Below are 17,746 nucleotides of genomic sequence, written 5' to 3'. Positions count from 1 at the left end.
AGTAGGAGCAGGAGAAATAAGTTAACATGAAGCCTGCTTTCTGAGAGGCAAGGGCTCTGGACCCAACAGGGGTATCTCTACGAAATGGCTCCTCTTGGCATCACTTGTAATGGAGTCCTGACATGTTCGCACCCTGTGACTAATTCTGGCCAGTACTGGGTGAACTTTTTTCTTCTAATTCTTAAATAGCCAGGTAGAATCTTAGTCTACAGAAACCCCAGCAAATACTCCTGGAAAAGGGAGTAATGGTAAGGAAGGGAGACTGACAATACTGGGTACAGTGGCCTGGAGACCCACTGAAGCCCAGACCCTGCTGGTGCTACCCTGGAAGATGTCACAATACACCATCAGAGTAATCCCACCCAAGAGAAAACTAAGCAGTGTACAGCCACTCCTGTCTACTGTCAATGGAGGCCTACTAATAGGGAGGTGGCTGTATCTGTCCTCTGGAAAGGAAAATGTAGGCAGAGAAGAGCAGATGTCAAAGAAAGGTGTCCCCAAGGAGTATGGGGCAGGTAAAGGTGGGCTAAGGACCTGCTATTTCTTTACAAATTGTCAAGGGAGAATTCTCATCAGAAAGATCAGTTCCTGACGACGGTCAATTTTACTTAGGGGTTCATGGCAGGGCACCCCAAATATGCCACTCTCCATAAGAATTATTCTAAGTAGAAAGCCATTGAGAAATAGAAGCTCACCTCTGCCCTCTCTGATCTACCTGAAAACAGCCTAATTTATGCTATGACCATGAGGTGACCCCACCCCAGGAAGGGTGAACAGGCTTGTCCCTGAAGACAGCTTGCAAGAAAACCATCCCACACAAAGTCCGCCTTGTCCCCATATTGGTGCCCTTCCACAGCTAGCCACCATTCACACTAAAACATTGTAGAGCTTCCCTACAAAGGTCTTGCTGTTTATGGGAATGCTCTGGACATCTTTCCCACGCGCCATTGCTCTGTGCACACCCACTGCCTCATTGATAACTTGTTTTTCTCTTGCTAATCTGCCCTTTGTTGGTCTAATTTGGAGGGCACAGCCAACAAACCTAACGTGGGTAAATGAAAAAGCATTTCTCCCTCCATATTAGACAGGAAGTTTTTCAACCTCAACCCCCTAAATCTGTATATTAAACCCTAAGCCAATTCCCAATATGTCAGAATTAGAAGGTGGAGCCTTTGGAACGTGACTAGGTCCATGAGGTGGTACCCTCATAAATGAGTTTGGTTCCCATTTTAAACAAAAACAAAAGGTCTCAGAGGGCTGGGGTGTAGCTCAGTAGGTAGAGAGTTTGCTGAGCACGTACAAAGCCCCAGGTTTAACCATCAGTACAACATAGACTGAATGTTTTGGCATGCACCTGTAAACCCAGTACTCTCTAGGTAGAGGCAGGAGGATTACAAATTCAACATCAGCCTCTACTACATAGTAAATTCAAGACCATCCTAGGCTACATGAGACCTTGTCTCAAGCCCAGTTGTAGCTCCAAAGAGCGTTTCTCTTCATCTCTCCTGCCTCATGGCATTCAAGACTTCTGTGACCTCATGAGGAAGGGAGACTTCTCCCCACAGAAAGCAATGCCACTGCTGTGGTTGACACCCCTGGGTCTCTCCAATCCAGTTCCAACATGGCCTGTCTGGAGACAGATCCTATTGAGAGTTCAGATAGCAAGACCGCTCCCGTTCAGCAGGTTCTAGACCTAAGCCCTGTGCTTCTGACATAAATCCTGGTCTCTCCCAGCCCTCCTCAATGTTGGGTTTGCTAGAATGACTCTAGGAACCCAAACATCTTTATTAGCTTATAATGATCTACAGGGGGTGGGGCAAGGAGTTTCCCTGCCCTCTCCTAGTGCACCATCCTCTGTCAACTGTCACTTGGTCGGCTACCTAGGACTGCCTCATCCTTGTCTTGGATTTTTATGGAGATTTCATTTCCCAAGCATGGTGGAAACTGTTAGACAAAAGTCGTTTGGTCCAGTGCTGACTGGGTCAGAGGTGGGGAGGATAGACACAGCAAAGCCCCTTTGGCTTTTTCTCAGACTGTGCAGTATCCCTCCCTCCAGGGTATAGAACAGTTTTCTGTGGAATGAAGAGGCTCCCGTGACCTTATGTAGATCATAGGATATCTTTATGGCCAGGTGCAAGATGGGTAGGAAAAGATTAGTTTCTATAGCCCACCTTGGGGAAAGGAAATTCTAGCTTTATGGCCTGCCCTGGGGAGGGGAAGCTAAAAGCATTAAGTGTAAAATTTAAAATACAGCATACCTACTAGCAGTAGCTTTGAGATAGCATCGCAAACGGGCTAAGATAATAATACCTCACACTGGTTCTGTGTATTCTCAAAATTTTTCATCACGGTTCACTGATGAGAAATCCCCACTCTCCACTGGGCTGTGAAGGTGACACCCTCAAAAACTGGCATTATAGGAAAAGTAAAAAGGCTGGGCGAGATGGCTCAGCTGGTGAAGACGTGTGCAGCGTGGCTTTTAGGAGCCAAAATAAGACAGAACATTAGAACCAATTCTCATCATTGCTCAACCTGCTTTCTTATAGAATTCAGGACCACCAGCCCAGGGGATGGCACCACCCACAGTGGGCTGGGTCCTCCCCCAGCAATCACTAAGAAAATGCCCTACAGCTGGGTCTCACTGAAGGCATTTTGCTCAGTCAAGGTCCCCTCCTTCCGGATAACTCTAGTTTGTCAATAAGATAAAAGACTAGCCAGCACCCATGCCAATGGCTTTGAAATGCATTCTGAGAGTCAAAAATGCACATATGGACCCTTCAGCCCTGTGACCCAAAATACATATGGGTGAATCCTATTCAAACAGAAGCAGCAGCCAGGTCCCACACACCAAGGCTCTCAGCCCTCTCCTCAAAGCTGTAACCTTGACCAAGAGGAAGCTCAAAGCTGAGAAAAGAGGCCTTGGCCCTTGGCTGCAAGTTTACTTCTCAAATCTCTGCTCCCTGGAAACCTCCAGGGAGAAGTGACTCTCACACACATCCCAGCATCCACTGCTCTTGGCAAAGGCAGCTTCTTGCCTCCCCAGCTTGGAGCTGCTGGGGGAGGCAGTGTGGATGCTTTCTTTCCTTGTCCCTGGACTGCTCACAAACACAGACCTCTTTCACACGCTAGCTATTGAAGGCTTGTTGGAAATGCAAATTGCTCAGCACTGATTCTTTTCAAACACCAATCAATGTTGCATACTCCTGATGAGAGCTGCTAAGCAGGACAGGCATCCCAGAGCAGGAGGCTTCTGAAGAACTAATGTTAAAAGGAAGCGGAACTTGGAGCTGACAGCCAAGCAGGACACTCATCCCTTTGGGGGGTCTGCAGGTGTCCAGTCTCTTGCTTTTTTTTGTAGACACTGCCCCATCATGACCTCAGGCCTGCCTCTTTTGTCCCTTCATTTGAGGGCCACATTAATCATGGGTGACTAAAGACTCAACCCAGCAAAGTTGTTGCCCATCCATAGCTCAGATCCAGAGGGAGCTGGATAAACTAAGTGAGCCAATAGCTCCTCTCGACCCCAAGAACCCAAAGACTCTGGGGAAAGTCTCCCACCCCAGACTCTGAGGATAACTCAATAAGCAAGAGGCTGGCTGACTATGCTCCTTACCAGTGGTGCTCCTGAATCAGCCCTCACCCAGCAGCCTGGGGTCCCTTCCTTCCCCAAGGCTCTCCCTGAGGGTGAGGTGTTCTTTTTCTCAGGCATCAAGAGTCACTGGACCTGAGATAACTGAAAAGAACAGGCTCTTCTCTCCTCTCTATAGCTCCTTATTCTCCACCAAAAACAACAACAAAAAAAAATCACTTGGTTAAAATGGATTTTTACCCTCTGAATTCTGTAGACTTTCATACCAAAGATTTGTAACCTGTTGTTTCCACTTTCCAAGATAATCTTTTCACATAATCTGTTTGGTGGTGGTGATGGTGGTGGTGGTGGTGGTATGTTAGTTTTGTTCTGTTTTTTTTGTTTGTTTGTTTGTTTTGTTTTGTTTTTTGTTTTGTTTTGTTTTGTTTTTGACAGGGTCTCGATATGTAGCTTTGGCTAGCCTGAAACAAACACACTGTGTAGAGCAAGAAGGACTCAAAACCCATAGTGATCTTCCTGCCTCTGGCTCCTGAGTTTTGGATATGTATCAACAGGCACAGCTTTCTTTGTTTAAGATAAGGTCTTACTATGTGACCCAAGCTGACTTAGAACTCATGATCCTTGGATCTCAGCACCTCCAATAGCACTGGGAATACAGATGTATACTGTACCCAGACAATCATGGTTGTGTGATGTTCCAGCATATGCCTGGCTTATAATCAATCAAGTATAAGTCATCCAGACTTACATTAGTATCTGGCTCGTCATCTCAATCACTGAATCCTGTCTATGGTGTCAGTTACAGTCACACATGAAGGAGAGGAAACCAGGTCCATCTGCCTTAGACAAGGGGAATCTGCTGATTTATGTAACTGTAGGTTTATTATAATCTACAAGTAGCAGGCTTTGGGGTAGGTTTTATTCAAAACCCTTTCTTCTCCACTCCCCATTTTGCCCTCCGTGGAGTTAGTTTCACCCTGTGGTTATGATGGTTGTGTTGGGGCAGAAAGATGTAATGCCCTCCTCACCCATCATAAGGAGCCTGTCCTCCTACAACAAAAGGCAGGTTAGCAAAAGCATACTCTACGTTCGCTGAATCCGTTTTACCTAACACTCACGCCCTTTGGTACTAAAAAGCCTCTAGGTCTAATGAAACAGAGCTTTAATCCTACCATTAGGGAGGCAGAGGAGGCTAGTCTGATTTGTGTAAGAGAGTTCCAGGCCAATCAAGGCTACACAGTGAGACCCTGTCTCAGAATCAGTAAATAAATAGCCAAGCCCCAGGGAAGGCTGTTTCCAGATTTAGGTTTGCTGAAGCATAGACAGCCACATCGACATGTGACTGGACAGCATAAAGCTAACAGCCTGGAGATGAAACCCAGGAAGACCTGCCTTCTCAGATTCTTGTTGACCTCAAGGTAGCATCCTTCCCACCTGGCTCTGGGGAAGAACTATCTGGAATGATAGCCCTCGAGGGAGATTTATTGACTTTTAGAGTTTTATGACTTAAGGAAAGGTTCTTGAGGAAGACAAATTCAGGTTCCTATGGCAGGGACCAAGGAACTGGAGTGACTTAACTGGCTGACACCACTCAGGGTCCACCTGTGAGTTAGGTTGGAATTATCTATCTTTGGAGCAAGTAGGCTGCATGAGAGAAGGCAGAATCGGAATGAAAATTCAGCCATTAATAGCCATGAAATACTGAAGGCTTTAACATATGTCAATTTTTAGTATTATTTTTTTTTCCTTTTGAAACATTCTTTTTCAAGGGATCACGGCTTCTCCAGTGCTTCCCTTTTGTAAATAGCACAACGGGCATCCGTCTTCCAATACACATGTTGGCAAAAGCTCCTTCTTAATGCTGTTCCCCTCTGAGTTCTATATCTTGCCCTGTTTGTGCCAACTCTTCAAGGTTGCCTTACCCACTTCTCCACACATTCTAGGTCCCCCCTCCCCTGCCCCTACCTCCCACCAAGCAGGCTATCTCACACCTTCACGGTCTGCTCCAGAGGGCTTTCTGAAGTTAGAAAATCTGAAACTTTCTTTTCATCCCATGAAGGTCAACTGTGATGGAGATACTCACTTTAAATCAGAAATCCTAATCAGATTGACCCACCCACCTTGTGGTTTTTAATCTAATTCTTTAATCACTTTAAACCAAGCACATTCTTGATAAAAAAAAAAAAAAATCTGTCTGGCAATCAAGTATATTGCCCTTCCAGTATTCATACAACAGAAAACCCGGAAGTCTACAGAAATATCACTGGGATGGATACTGTAGTGTGCTGCCCATGGGTGAGCTGGCTCTCCCGGATGCTGGTGTAGTCACTGCTAGCCACTTATATCTATCCCTCTGTCTGGGCATTGTTTTAACTAAAGAAAGCTGCCTCACCCAAGATCATACCACTTCCCAAAAGGCAAGGTAGGCTGATGGACAACAAGTCCATGTATAGCAAAAAACAAAAAAACAAAAAACAAAAAACAAAAAAAACAAAAAACAACAAAAAAAAAACAAAACAAAACAAAAAAAAAAAAAAAAACAAACAAACAAAAAAAAAAAACACCCTGGATCCAAGCCTCAGTTGAGGGTAATGCTGGAAGATCACCCCAAATGAATGAAAAGGAAAAATGAGGACATGACAGCCACTAGGAATAGACGAGGAAGAGTAATTTGTAGATATGAAGGAGTGCACAGCCAGAGGCATCTGAAAGGTCCAGACTGAACCAGGCTATAAGTGATGGGTAGGGGGATGGATCATGCATGACCTGAGAGTCCCAAATAACCAACCAACCAACCAACCAACCAACCAACCAACCAACCAACCAACCAATAAAAAGCCATCTCCAAGGTTAGCAACTTAAAGCAACAATGTGTTATTTCCCACAAGAACCCAGGGTTGTCTCTCGGCCTTGCAGTTTCTCTCCAACTTCTCGTTTGAACAGTGCCTCTTTCCACTCAGCAGCTGAATTCCAAGAGTGTTTCAACTGCATCTACCCCAGTACACATCCCTGGTTCCAGCTCGCTTGCCTTATTTTGGCTAATGCTCTGTTAGCCATGCCCGGAGTCCCATAGGGAACTCCACAGGAGTGTTCTTCCCCAGGGGCCATCAGCTCAATAATCTATCACAATCTGCCTTCCGACTCTCTCGACTCTCTCGGTGATCTGTATCTACTTGCAAAACCGAACTTCCAGGGAATCTTTTTCAAACAGTCAGATGCAGGTTTAAAGTCCAAAGAGTCACCATTAAAAGGTGATTTGGGTGAGGTATTTCAAGGGCTTGCCCTGGTTAAAGAGCTACAAAGACCGATTGTCTCTCCAGCACACAAAGGAAAAACAATAGGAGGAACAGAGACAGGAAAATACTTCAGGATTCTCTCATTCAAAACGGCTGAGGGAGGAAAGGGGGGCTCGTTATAATCTTTAGTCCAATGGCTGATTTTAAAAGATCTAAAACTCTTTGACTTAGTAGATGGTTTACTCAGGGGACTGATGTAGGCCCTCTGCACATAGGTTGCCGTTGTGTAGCTTGGTCTTCTTGTGGGACTCCTGACAGTGGGAGCAGGCTGTCTCTGACTCTATTGCCTGTCTTTTTAGCACCCCTGCCTCCTACTGGGGTGCCTCATTTAGGCTTAATAGGAGAGGAGGTGCCTAGTCTTACTGCAACTTGATAATGCCCGGCTGGTTGATATCCATGTAATACCTGCCTTTTTCTGAAGAAAAACAGAGGAGGAGCAGATTGGGGGTCAGGGACAGACTTAGGAGTCTGAGAGAGGTTATGGGAAGGGACTAGGAGGAGGAGAAGGAGGGTAAACTTATTTGGTTGTTATTGTTATTCTTTTTTTTTTTTTTTTTTTTTCAGACAGGGCTTCTCTATGTAGTTCTGGCTTTCCTGGAACTTGCTCTGTAGACAAGGCTGACCTTGAACTCACAGGATCCACCTGCCTCTGCCTCTCAAGGGATGCGCCACTACCGCCGCCAGGCATCCGTTAGCTTTTTAACTAAGCTTCTTGGTGTTAGTTCCAGTATTTTTTTCTAGGAACCAAGACAGGCAGCTTTAATTTATCCATGCCCCTGAACTCCAGCTTGCCTGCCCAGCCCACCTCCCCCAACCCCCATTTCTTCCTATCTCTGAGAGATCTGTTCCTCACCTACACTATCTCTCTAGTCCTAGAGATATTTGGTTCTCTAGTGCTTCGTTCACCAATCACACACACACACACACACATGCACCTACGCACACGTACTTGAGCAGCAACAGAATATAGAAGGAATTTCTGCTTATTTGAGCAATGTTCCCTCTCAACCTTAGGGCAGTGACACAGGAGACCTCCCTACCATCTTCTCCACTGTGCAGTAAGCACAGGTCCCCATGAAGCCCGTTGCCTACATCTGGCCTTTCCTCTGGGTAGAGTGGACTGTCTCCACAGAGAATGGGCAACTCCCAGAACTTCTAGCCTCAGACAACCCAGCAGCATCTGGAAGGAAAGAAAATTCCAGAGAGTAGCTGAGTACAGGGGCTGAAGCAAATAGAGACCGTGGAAGGCAAGTGTCTGTGGGGAATTGCAGTTACAGAGGAGCTGCAGCAGAACTGAAGAGTTCTAGAAAGTTGCTGAGTTGCCCAGAGGAGCTAAAACCGAGGATAGAGTAAGACAAGCTCAGAGCTGTGAAACTACATGTAGACACAGGCTTCCCAGCACTCAGTGGGCAAGGCAACACACCTCTGCCCTTGAATGGGTAAAGTGAAGTTCATAAGCTCCCTATGTATCGTTAAAACATCCTGAGAGGTGTTAGAATTATACCAAATAACTGCAAGTGTCATTAAACTTCTTCCTAATTATAATGACTACCACTGTAAATTGTAGAACTAACATGAATCCAGTGGTATTTGGCATGACACCCAAGATGGCTTTTTACCCTTAAATTCTGAACCTCCTTCCAGTAATTTGAATAGGATGAAGAGCATCAATCCATTCTTCCAAATGCCTATCTAAATCCTCTGGTATATTCAACACATTAGTAACTTTTTTTGCTAAATGATTAACAAAAGTAGCTGTCTTAACTTCCTGTGCCACAGCAATTGCAGAAGCAGTGGTGCTAGCAATTAATGTAATTAAAGCTGTTATACCAGCAATAATCAAGCCCACTACCCTCTTGCTTCTGCTTAAAGCCTGCCTCATTTGTTCCAGTACTTGCAAGCTATTTTTTAGAATACCTAGGTTCTGTGATACTCAGGGAACTAAAACAAAAGCTGGTTGATAGACATCCATAACTGTCATGTCGGATTTCAAAACACAAACACAATTAGAAGGTGTACAATCAATGTGGAGCTTATGAATTTCAAGAATGCTGTTCTGCTGAGTGTTAATGCAGTAGATATTGCAGATAAAATTACCCATGGCCTGAGGTCAGTATTTCTATTTTGGTCAAGCTTCAAAAATGGCATATATAGCTTGATGATGCTAGCCCTTTTTGTCCTGGGAATACTTTTATTCCTGCCCATTGTGTTAAAGCTTTTCTTCAAAAATATTAACATGTTGGCAGCCAAGTACATGGCTTGAAACTGAAAATGAACCCCCAGACAGAGTTATTAAATTAACAGGCTGGCAAGCAAGGACGGGTAAGATTCTGCACAGAGCCTTACCAACTTAAGACAGAAGTGCATTGCTTTAGATAATGCATATTTCATGATGGGTAAGGAAGGCATTCTTGTCAGAATGACCTAAGACAGGCTCAGTCTTGTTAATGAAATAAAAAAGAGGAGAGGTAGAGAGCCTTTGGGGCTGCTTGGCAAGAATCTGACATGAGCTAAGGACAAGGAAATGGGCTGCTTGACAGGAATATGACATTAGCCAAGGACAAGGAAGTAGGCTTCAGAGAGGAATCTGACATTAGGCTAGAACAAAGAAGTAATTTCAGGTAGGAATCTAAATCTTAGGCTAGAACAAAGAAGTAATCTCAGGCAGGAACCTAAATATTAGGCTAGAACAAAGAAGTAATCTCAGGCAGGAACCTAAATATTAGGCTAGAACAAAAAAATAATTTCAGACAGGAATCTAAATTTTAGGCTAGAACAAGGCTTCAGACATGAAAATGACCTTGCACTAGGATAGGGAAGTAGGCTCAGATAGTTTGGTCATCCTGATAAGCCTTTAGAAACAGTGATCATGGGAGTGTTCATGTAATTGGCTTTAATGTCTTGCTTTTTCTTTGACTATTTGTGTTTATTGTATTGCTTGTTCCTTGACTATTTGCATCTATTGTATTGCTAGACCCTCAACCTAGAACTGACCTTAATACATGCATGAATCTAAATAATATAAAAGCATAAAGGGGGAGGGAGGATGGGATAGGGGGTTCTAGGGAGGGAAAATGGGGAAAGAGGATGACATATGTATTGTAAATAAATAAAATATCCAATAAAAAATGACAAAAAAAGGTACAGTGTACGTCATTGTTCTGTGTCTGGTTCTCTGGGATTAGAGATAGAAGCTGCTGGCTTTGAAAGCCCACTCGAAGCCTCTGTGGCTCAGAGGCTTAGGGCTATCAAGTTAGTGAAGCTACTCTTAGCCTTCCTGGGATTTCCATGAGAATATAGCAAAAGAACCCTGGTAACCTTGTCACTACATTGGGAACTAAACTCCCAACATATGAATGCTTTGGGGGTCGGGGAGGGGAAGGTATGTGTAAGACATCCAAGCCATAGCAATCTGAATAAGGATGGGCCAATCCATACAAGCTCATAAAGACCATGATTGCATAATCGTGTTTGGCCAACACCATTTCCCAAGCCATAAAACAGGCTCGACCTTCTTCTTGATCAGGCCAACTGGATTTCAAAAGAAATCCAAACCAGGTGACTTTGGAATCATGATGATACTAATTAACAAGCCATTTGTAATACTGACAGATTACCATGCATTCTACCTCGGACTGTGGGCGGGACTCCAGGTGGCAGGTGCCAACACACTCTTGTCGTTGCATGCTGAGTATCTCTGCCTATAGGATTGTCCATTCTAGCTCTCTCAGGTGTGCAGGCACACCCCAGCGGCCTGTCTGCCCTTCTTCCTGATACTATGAAGTATTCCTGGGCCCAGCAAGAACACAGTAGGGGCTTTCTTGATCCAGGGCTCTGTCTTAAAGCATTTTATGTTGTTTTGTTTCATTGATTTTTTTTTTAAATGTTTCAGGTTTTTGTTTTGTGTGTATATGTTGCCTGCATGTATGTCTGTACGCTGCCTCCGTGTATGTCTGTATGCTGTCTGCATGTCTGGTACTTGCAGAGTCCAGAAGGGAGCATCAGATCCCTCTGGAACTGGAGTTAGAGATAGTTGAGAACTGCCATGTGAGACCTGGGAATGAAACTCATGTCCTCGGAAGAACACTACTCTTCACAGGCTGTGCCATCTCTCCAGCCCGTCCCCAAGGCTTATTTTACACACTTTCATCAAGTAAAGCTGAGAGGATTGCCTCTGTATGCGTTGAATGCCAGCTGGCATGGAAATATGTTTTCCTGGTGCCAGATTGAAATCAGCCCTAGCCAAGCAGAAGAAGAAACAAACACTTCCAGTACTGGTGTCCAGTCTGGCCATGCAGCAGCCAGAACATAGGCCGGGACTAGCCTCTGAGTGCTTACAGTCACTGTCAGGATGTTTTCAGTCTGTACTTTCTTCCCCCTGACCTTAGTTTCCTGTGCATGTGATCCTGTGTACTCCTCAGGACGCCCCCAGTCTCCCAGTTCTCACCTACTACTGCATGGCTCATAGCACAAGAGACAGCTCAGAGGGAGAGAGGCAGGAAGAAAAGGAAGAAAGAGAAAAATGGTAGAAGCCATGGGTTAGCACAGGCCTTTAATCCTAGCACTCGGGAGGCAGAGGCAGGCGGATCTCTGTGAGTTCGAGGTCGGCCTGGTCTACAAAGTGAGTCCAGGACAGCCAGGGCTGTTACACAGAGAAACCCTGTCCCCACCCCCACCCCTAAAAGTGAAAACAGGCAGAAAGAGGTGAAGCAATGAAGAGGAAGGAGGCACTAAACAAAAGGGTCAAAATTGCACCCTTTGTTTCCCAAACTAGCCCTTTCTTGACATCCTTGATCCTCCCTTAAATTTGGCTTAAGTAGACAAGAAGGGCAAATGGTTTCAGAAATCCCAGTCTCCGCTTACAGCCATCTAACGCCAGAAAAAAAAGAGCTACCTTTGTTTTCTGTGGCTTCCTAGGGTGTGGATGACCAGGAAGAAGAAAGATTTTTGGCAGTCTGCCTGTGTTTTTTTGTAAGGTCATTGTAGTTTCCTGTTAATTTCATACCATAACCTTTGCTGTGTAAATAACACAGGTAAAGATAAACTCCCTGGCCCTGGACTCCAACCTTTGTTCAACCTCAAATCCCATCCAACCCCTGGGAAGTTTGGAATTTGTTACCTGGAGATTGGGGGCAGAGGGAGGGGAGAGAGAGAAGTGTAGACTGTTCAGGAAGCCCAGCCTTACCAGGAAGTGATCCATCAGTCATCTAGTCATCTGCCCTTAGGATCAATTCCTTTCCTGTTCACCTGACTTGCCCTGGCCCTACCATCCTCTTACCTTGTGCCCACTTTCAAGGTGGGAATGTACTACAGAGGAAGAGGAGGGTTCATAAGGATGCTAAAAAGGTAATGTAAAAACAGGAGAAACACTCACATGGTCTCCACTTTAAGGCAAAAAAAAAAAAAAAAAAAAAAAAAAAGGAGGGGAGGAACCAGGGCCAAGTTAACACCTCACACAGTGCTCTGGTGTCTGGTGGGAATCACTTGTACACATGTAGCCCCGCCCCTATGCCTGGGATTGGTAGGCAGAGCAGGGTGCTAGTCAGGTGAGAAGCTCAACAAAGAAGTCTGGCACTCCCATCTCCTCCTTGCAAGGGTTAAGGATTCTAGCTCACAAAGAACTGAGGCCAGGAGAGAGAGCCAAGGGACTGGGCACTGCAAGCTTTTGACAAAAGATTGTATCCCCTGTGCTTGCCGTATGTCCTGGTTAGGTTTCTATTGCTGTAATAAACACCATGACCAAAAGCAACTTTCAGAGAATAGAATTTATTTCATCCCCTGGGGTTACAGAACTTCACTGAGGGTAGGAACTCAAGGCAGGAACCTGGAGGCGGATATTGAAGCTGAGGCCGTGGAGAAGTGCTGATTACTGGCTTGCTCCTTGTGGATTGCTCATCTTTCTTCCTTATACCACCAGGACCATCTGCCCAGGGGTGGCACCACCCACAGTCAGCGGGGCCCTCCCATATTAATCGGTAATCAAGAAAAATGGCCCCGCCAGGCAGTGGTGGCACACACCTTTAAGGGAGGCAGAGGCAGGTGGATTTCTGAGTTCGAGGCCAGCCTGGTCTACAGAGTGAGTTCCAGGACAGCCAGGGATAGATAGAGAAACCCTGTCTCAAAAAAAAAAAAAAAAAAAAAAAAAAAAAGAAAAGAAAAGAAAAAGAAAGATGGCCCCACAGACCTGTCTACAGGTCAATTAGATGGAAACATTTCCTTAACTGAGGTTCCTCTTCCCAGATGACTCTAGAGTGTGTCGGGATGATGAAAACTTAACCAGCATACCCATAATTACTCTTCTTGTTGCACTGACAAAAGTAACCTAAAGATGAAAGACTTTATCTTGGCTCACAGATTGAGAGCACAGACCATTGTGAAGGGGAAAGCGAGGTAGCAAGAAAGGGGACAGCAGGAACATGAGGTCACACTTCAAAAGCAGAAAGTGGAAAATTCAGTATGAAGCTCCCCGGCTTCAGAATGGCCTTCCTAACTGTATAGGAGTTCATTAAGATGGCTCTTTTTGACATGTGATTTTTTTTTTAGTTTCAAGGGGTTTTTTGTAATAAAATTTACAAAAATATTTTTTGAAGCAAGCGAGGTAACTGGCAGTATTCAGCTCTTTCTTTCATTTTTCCTTTTTTATTCTGTATAGGACTCCAGCCAGTGAGATGGTGCCACTCACATTAAGGATGGGTCTTTTGTCTTAAATCTCTCTAGAAACACTCTCATAGACATGCCTAGATGTGTCTCCCAGGAGATCAGTTGACAATGAATTAATCATTACAAGTCCATCCCTTGTCAATGTTATACCTAAACACATTATTTTTAATGTTATTTAATTTATTTTGCATGTGTGTGTATGTGTGTCCATGCAGGTTACATGCATGTGCATACATGCCACCCCATGCACCTGGAGGTCAGAGGTGTCTCCTGCCACCTTGTATAGAGAAAGTATCATGTTTCTGTAAGAATGTGACACCTGTCAGTAATAAAACTGATGGCCTCTAGGAAATAGGAGGTGCAACATCCTGTAAGCAGAAAGGATTCTGGGATAGTGCCAAGTGAGGGAGACTCACCCAGGAAGATGTAATGAGACAGACACATGGTACCTGAGCACAGGTAGCCAACCACAGGGCAGAATATAGATTAGAATAAATGAGTTATTTTACGTTGTTATAATCTAGTCAGAGAAGAGCCTAGCTTTATGGCCAAGGTATCTGTAAAGATATTTTAAGTCTAAGTCTTATTTCTGAGAGCCTGGGGCTGGGAGAAAGAACCAAGCATAACCTCAACCACCTTATGGGATCTAAAGAACAAACTCAAGTCACCAAGTCTGCAAGTAATGCCTCTACCCACTGAACCACCTTTCCACCGCAAACATAACATTTTAAAGTCATAGCATCCCATCCCCCAGGCTTTGTAGAAACATGACTATCTTCTGACAAAAAGCCCATTCATTCTCATTTCACAAGTCCCCAAAGTCTTGGCAGTTCCAAATTATTCCAAAGTGTAAATTCAGGGTCTCTTCCAAGATTCACATAATCTCTTAACTGTGAGGCCCTGTAAAAGAAAAGTTACAAATTATATACTTGCAATATACAAAATGAACATTCTCATTCCAAAAAAAAAAAAATCAGGCTAAGCTTAAAGAAAACTCACTTAGGAAAAGCACCAAGTTCTTTAACTCCATGTCCTGAATGTGGGGTCCTTTATAACAGCATCTGGGCTCCTACAGGGACAGGGAGCCCCATCTCTCCAGTTCTGCTGACTGCAGCACACGTAGCCTCTCCACTGCTCCACTCTCTGCTTCCAGCTTTTCTTGGTGAATATCTCACAGTCCTGGCATCTTCAAAATGGGTTCCCACTTGCAACCACGGCTTCGCCTTCTCAGTTTTATAAAATAGCCTCTCAGGGGTCTCCTTGCAAGGACTATGGCCCTGCCACACACTGCCTGGCCTCGTGTATTTCTGTAACTTTGGTGTAAGCTCCCATTATTTAACTCTTGCACTTTCTAGGCCTGCAAAACCTGCACCACGTAGATGACTACACCAAGGTCTGATGCCACAGTGAGTGGTAGTCTACCACGGCTATAGTGCCTTCTGGGCACCTTGGCAGCCAAGTCTGGCAGCCAACCACAGGGGTTTATCTCCCAGCATGAAATCCTTTTAGTTCCATTCCAAGTTGAGACTCCTTCCTTTCAAATGAATTTGCACTTTCACAAGTTAGAATCTTTTTTTTTTTTTTTAAACATTGGCTTACATAGCTGGGTGTTTTGTGTACATGTACGTCTACAGCCAGAAGAGGGCATAAAATCCCGTGGGGCTACAGTAAGGTTGTGAGTTGCATGCGCATGCTAGGAATTGAACTCAAGACCTCTGAAAGAAAACCCAGTGCTCTTAACTGCTGAGTTATCTCTCCAGCCCACTGTTAGAATCTCTGATAGATGGAGTCAAGGTATCTTTACTATTATCTTAGAGTTAAGACAAAGTTTCTTCTTAGTTCTGCTAAACTCTCTGACAATTGTAGCTACTTTCTCTGAGCCCTTCTCATCTGCAGCTTTTAAACTCATTCGCATTCCTATCCTCAGCAAATGATGCATGTTTTCATATCTTGCTCCCCGCTCCCCGCTCCTTCTCGCTGTAAACCTGGATAAGAGCAACGATCAGTAACTACATCACAGCCTGAATGCTATACCGTCTTAAAATGCCCTCCGGCAAACAAGTGAGTCCATTACTTTTGAGTTCAGTCTCGCACAAGTTCTCAGGGCATGCACAGAAGGCACTCATAGTCTTTCACAGAATCACACCTGGACAGCCCCTCCTTCAGCTCCTGGGAGACTTCCTGTTCACCTCTGGGACCTCCTGAGTACAATCTTTACTGTCTTCCTTTATAGAGTTCTGGTCTTCTGCTCACCCACCAGAATGGCTCACTAAGCTTGTTCAGAGCATTTTGGGCTTCTCTAGCCCACAGTCCTAGATTCTTCCACATCCCTTCCCAAAAATCAACTCCAACGATCTCCAAACCACACGGTCAGGTTTATCACAGGAACAGCCCTTTGAGTTCCGTATTAGTCGTTCGTATTAGTCGTTCTTCTAGTCATTTGGCAAACTACCTGACAAAAGCAACTCAAGAGAGAACATGTTTATACCGGATCAGAGTTTGAGGGCAGTTCCCTCACAACTGGGAACACACAACCGCAGAGCAGCTGCGCTGTAGTGCCAGGAGCCTGAAGCAGTTGCTCACAACGCTTCCAGGGATGGGGCAACGGAAGGATTATTGGTGCTCAGTTCCATTTCTCCTTTCCCCGTTTGATTCAATCTCAGACTCAGCCTCTGTGTGTGTGTGTGTGTGTGTGTATGTGTGTGTGTGTGTGTGTGTGTGTGTGTCCGTCCGTCCGTGTGTATATGTCTGTCCATCCATCCATGTCCACCCATCTAGGAAAAGAGATCATATCTATTAGTCACTTACTGTGCATCTCCAATTACCTACAAGACAAAAGGACATACTCTCGTGTGTGTGTGTGTGTGTGTGTGTGTGTGTGTGTGTGTGTCATGATTACAATGTGCTATTAATACTGAGGTGAAGTTTAATTTCTATGCCTTATGAGTTGACTCTATCTCAGAGTTCATAGAGTGCTAATTCTTGTTTCCAGTAAGTTTATGTTTCCCCTGCCTAGGCTAGCAATTGTTGCACCTAGAAGAGACCAAAGCCCATGTCACCTTGTATCACCTATCAGCCTAAGGAATGGAAGCCACTATGGCATTATAATGTGGTCCTAGCCACACACCATGTGCCACCCTCCTGTATCTAGAGAAGTTCATTTCAGTAAATCCTGAGCCTTCTCCCTGGCCGCTGTTCTTCACACAAGCTAGCTGCAGTGGGAGGAGAGGCTACAAAGTGTCATTGCCATGTGTTTCTAAGCCCTTTCCTGGATGGTAAGGCTCTGTTCTGTCACCAGGTATCATGGTAGAAGTAGAGATAGGAATGGGGTGGAGGATATGTGGGTGTTTCCATTGTTTTTACATTAATGTATCATGGTCCACATTTCCTTGCTCCTTGCTTATGGGGTATGGTCAGAGCTGTACACTAGAAGAGCCTAGAGCTACAAACTCATCTCAAGCCCTGGGGGTTATTTGAATTTAACTCCATGTTAAATAGCATATAAAAAATCATTTGCATCAGCTCCAGTGCACAACAGTAATAGCTACATGTGCCTCGGGGCACCTGCATTTGCACAGGGCAGGAAAAACAGTTTGCAGAAGATTCTTTTGGACAAAACTGGTCTATGAGAATGGTAGGAAATACGTCCCTGCTTCTGACCTGGGTTTTAGACAAACAATTACAGATGCATATACATGTACACACCTACACAGATAGCCCAACACCACAGCATGCCAGCATCCCATGTCTACCTCTAGATCAGTGGTTCTCAACCTTCCTAATGCTGCAAGCCCACACTAGCAGCAGAGTTATAGCTATGAAAGTTGTGGTGACTCCCAACCAAAAAGTTAGTTTCATTGCTACTTCATAGCTCTGCTACTACTATGGATCATAATGTAACTATGTTTTCTGAAGGTCTTAGGAGACCCCTGTGAAAGGGTCTTTTGATCCCCTAAAGGGGTCACAAGAGACAAGTTGTTCTAGACTTCTGCTCTAGATTCTGGAGAACAACAGCCCCATATTACATCAGGCAGTACCCAAATGCAACAAGTATTTGTGGAAAGGATGACCTTGATCCATTTGGAGGAAGTATCGGAGGTTGAGGAGGAGAACTGGTAAGGGAGGTCCCCTGTGTGGTGGTTAATTCTAATTGTCCAGGCTGGCCTCGAACTCGTGATCCTCCTGCCTCTGCCTCCTTCAG

The sequence above is a fragment of the Arvicanthis niloticus genome, chromosome 17, assembly GCF_011762505.2.
Source record: "Arvicanthis niloticus isolate mArvNil1 chromosome 17, mArvNil1.pat.X, whole genome shotgun sequence".
Taxonomy (NCBI): domain Eukaryota; kingdom Metazoa; phylum Chordata; class Mammalia; order Rodentia; family Muridae; genus Arvicanthis; species Arvicanthis niloticus.
The sequence above is the reverse complement of the archived record's forward strand: the minus strand, read 5'-3'. Positions refer to the sequence as shown.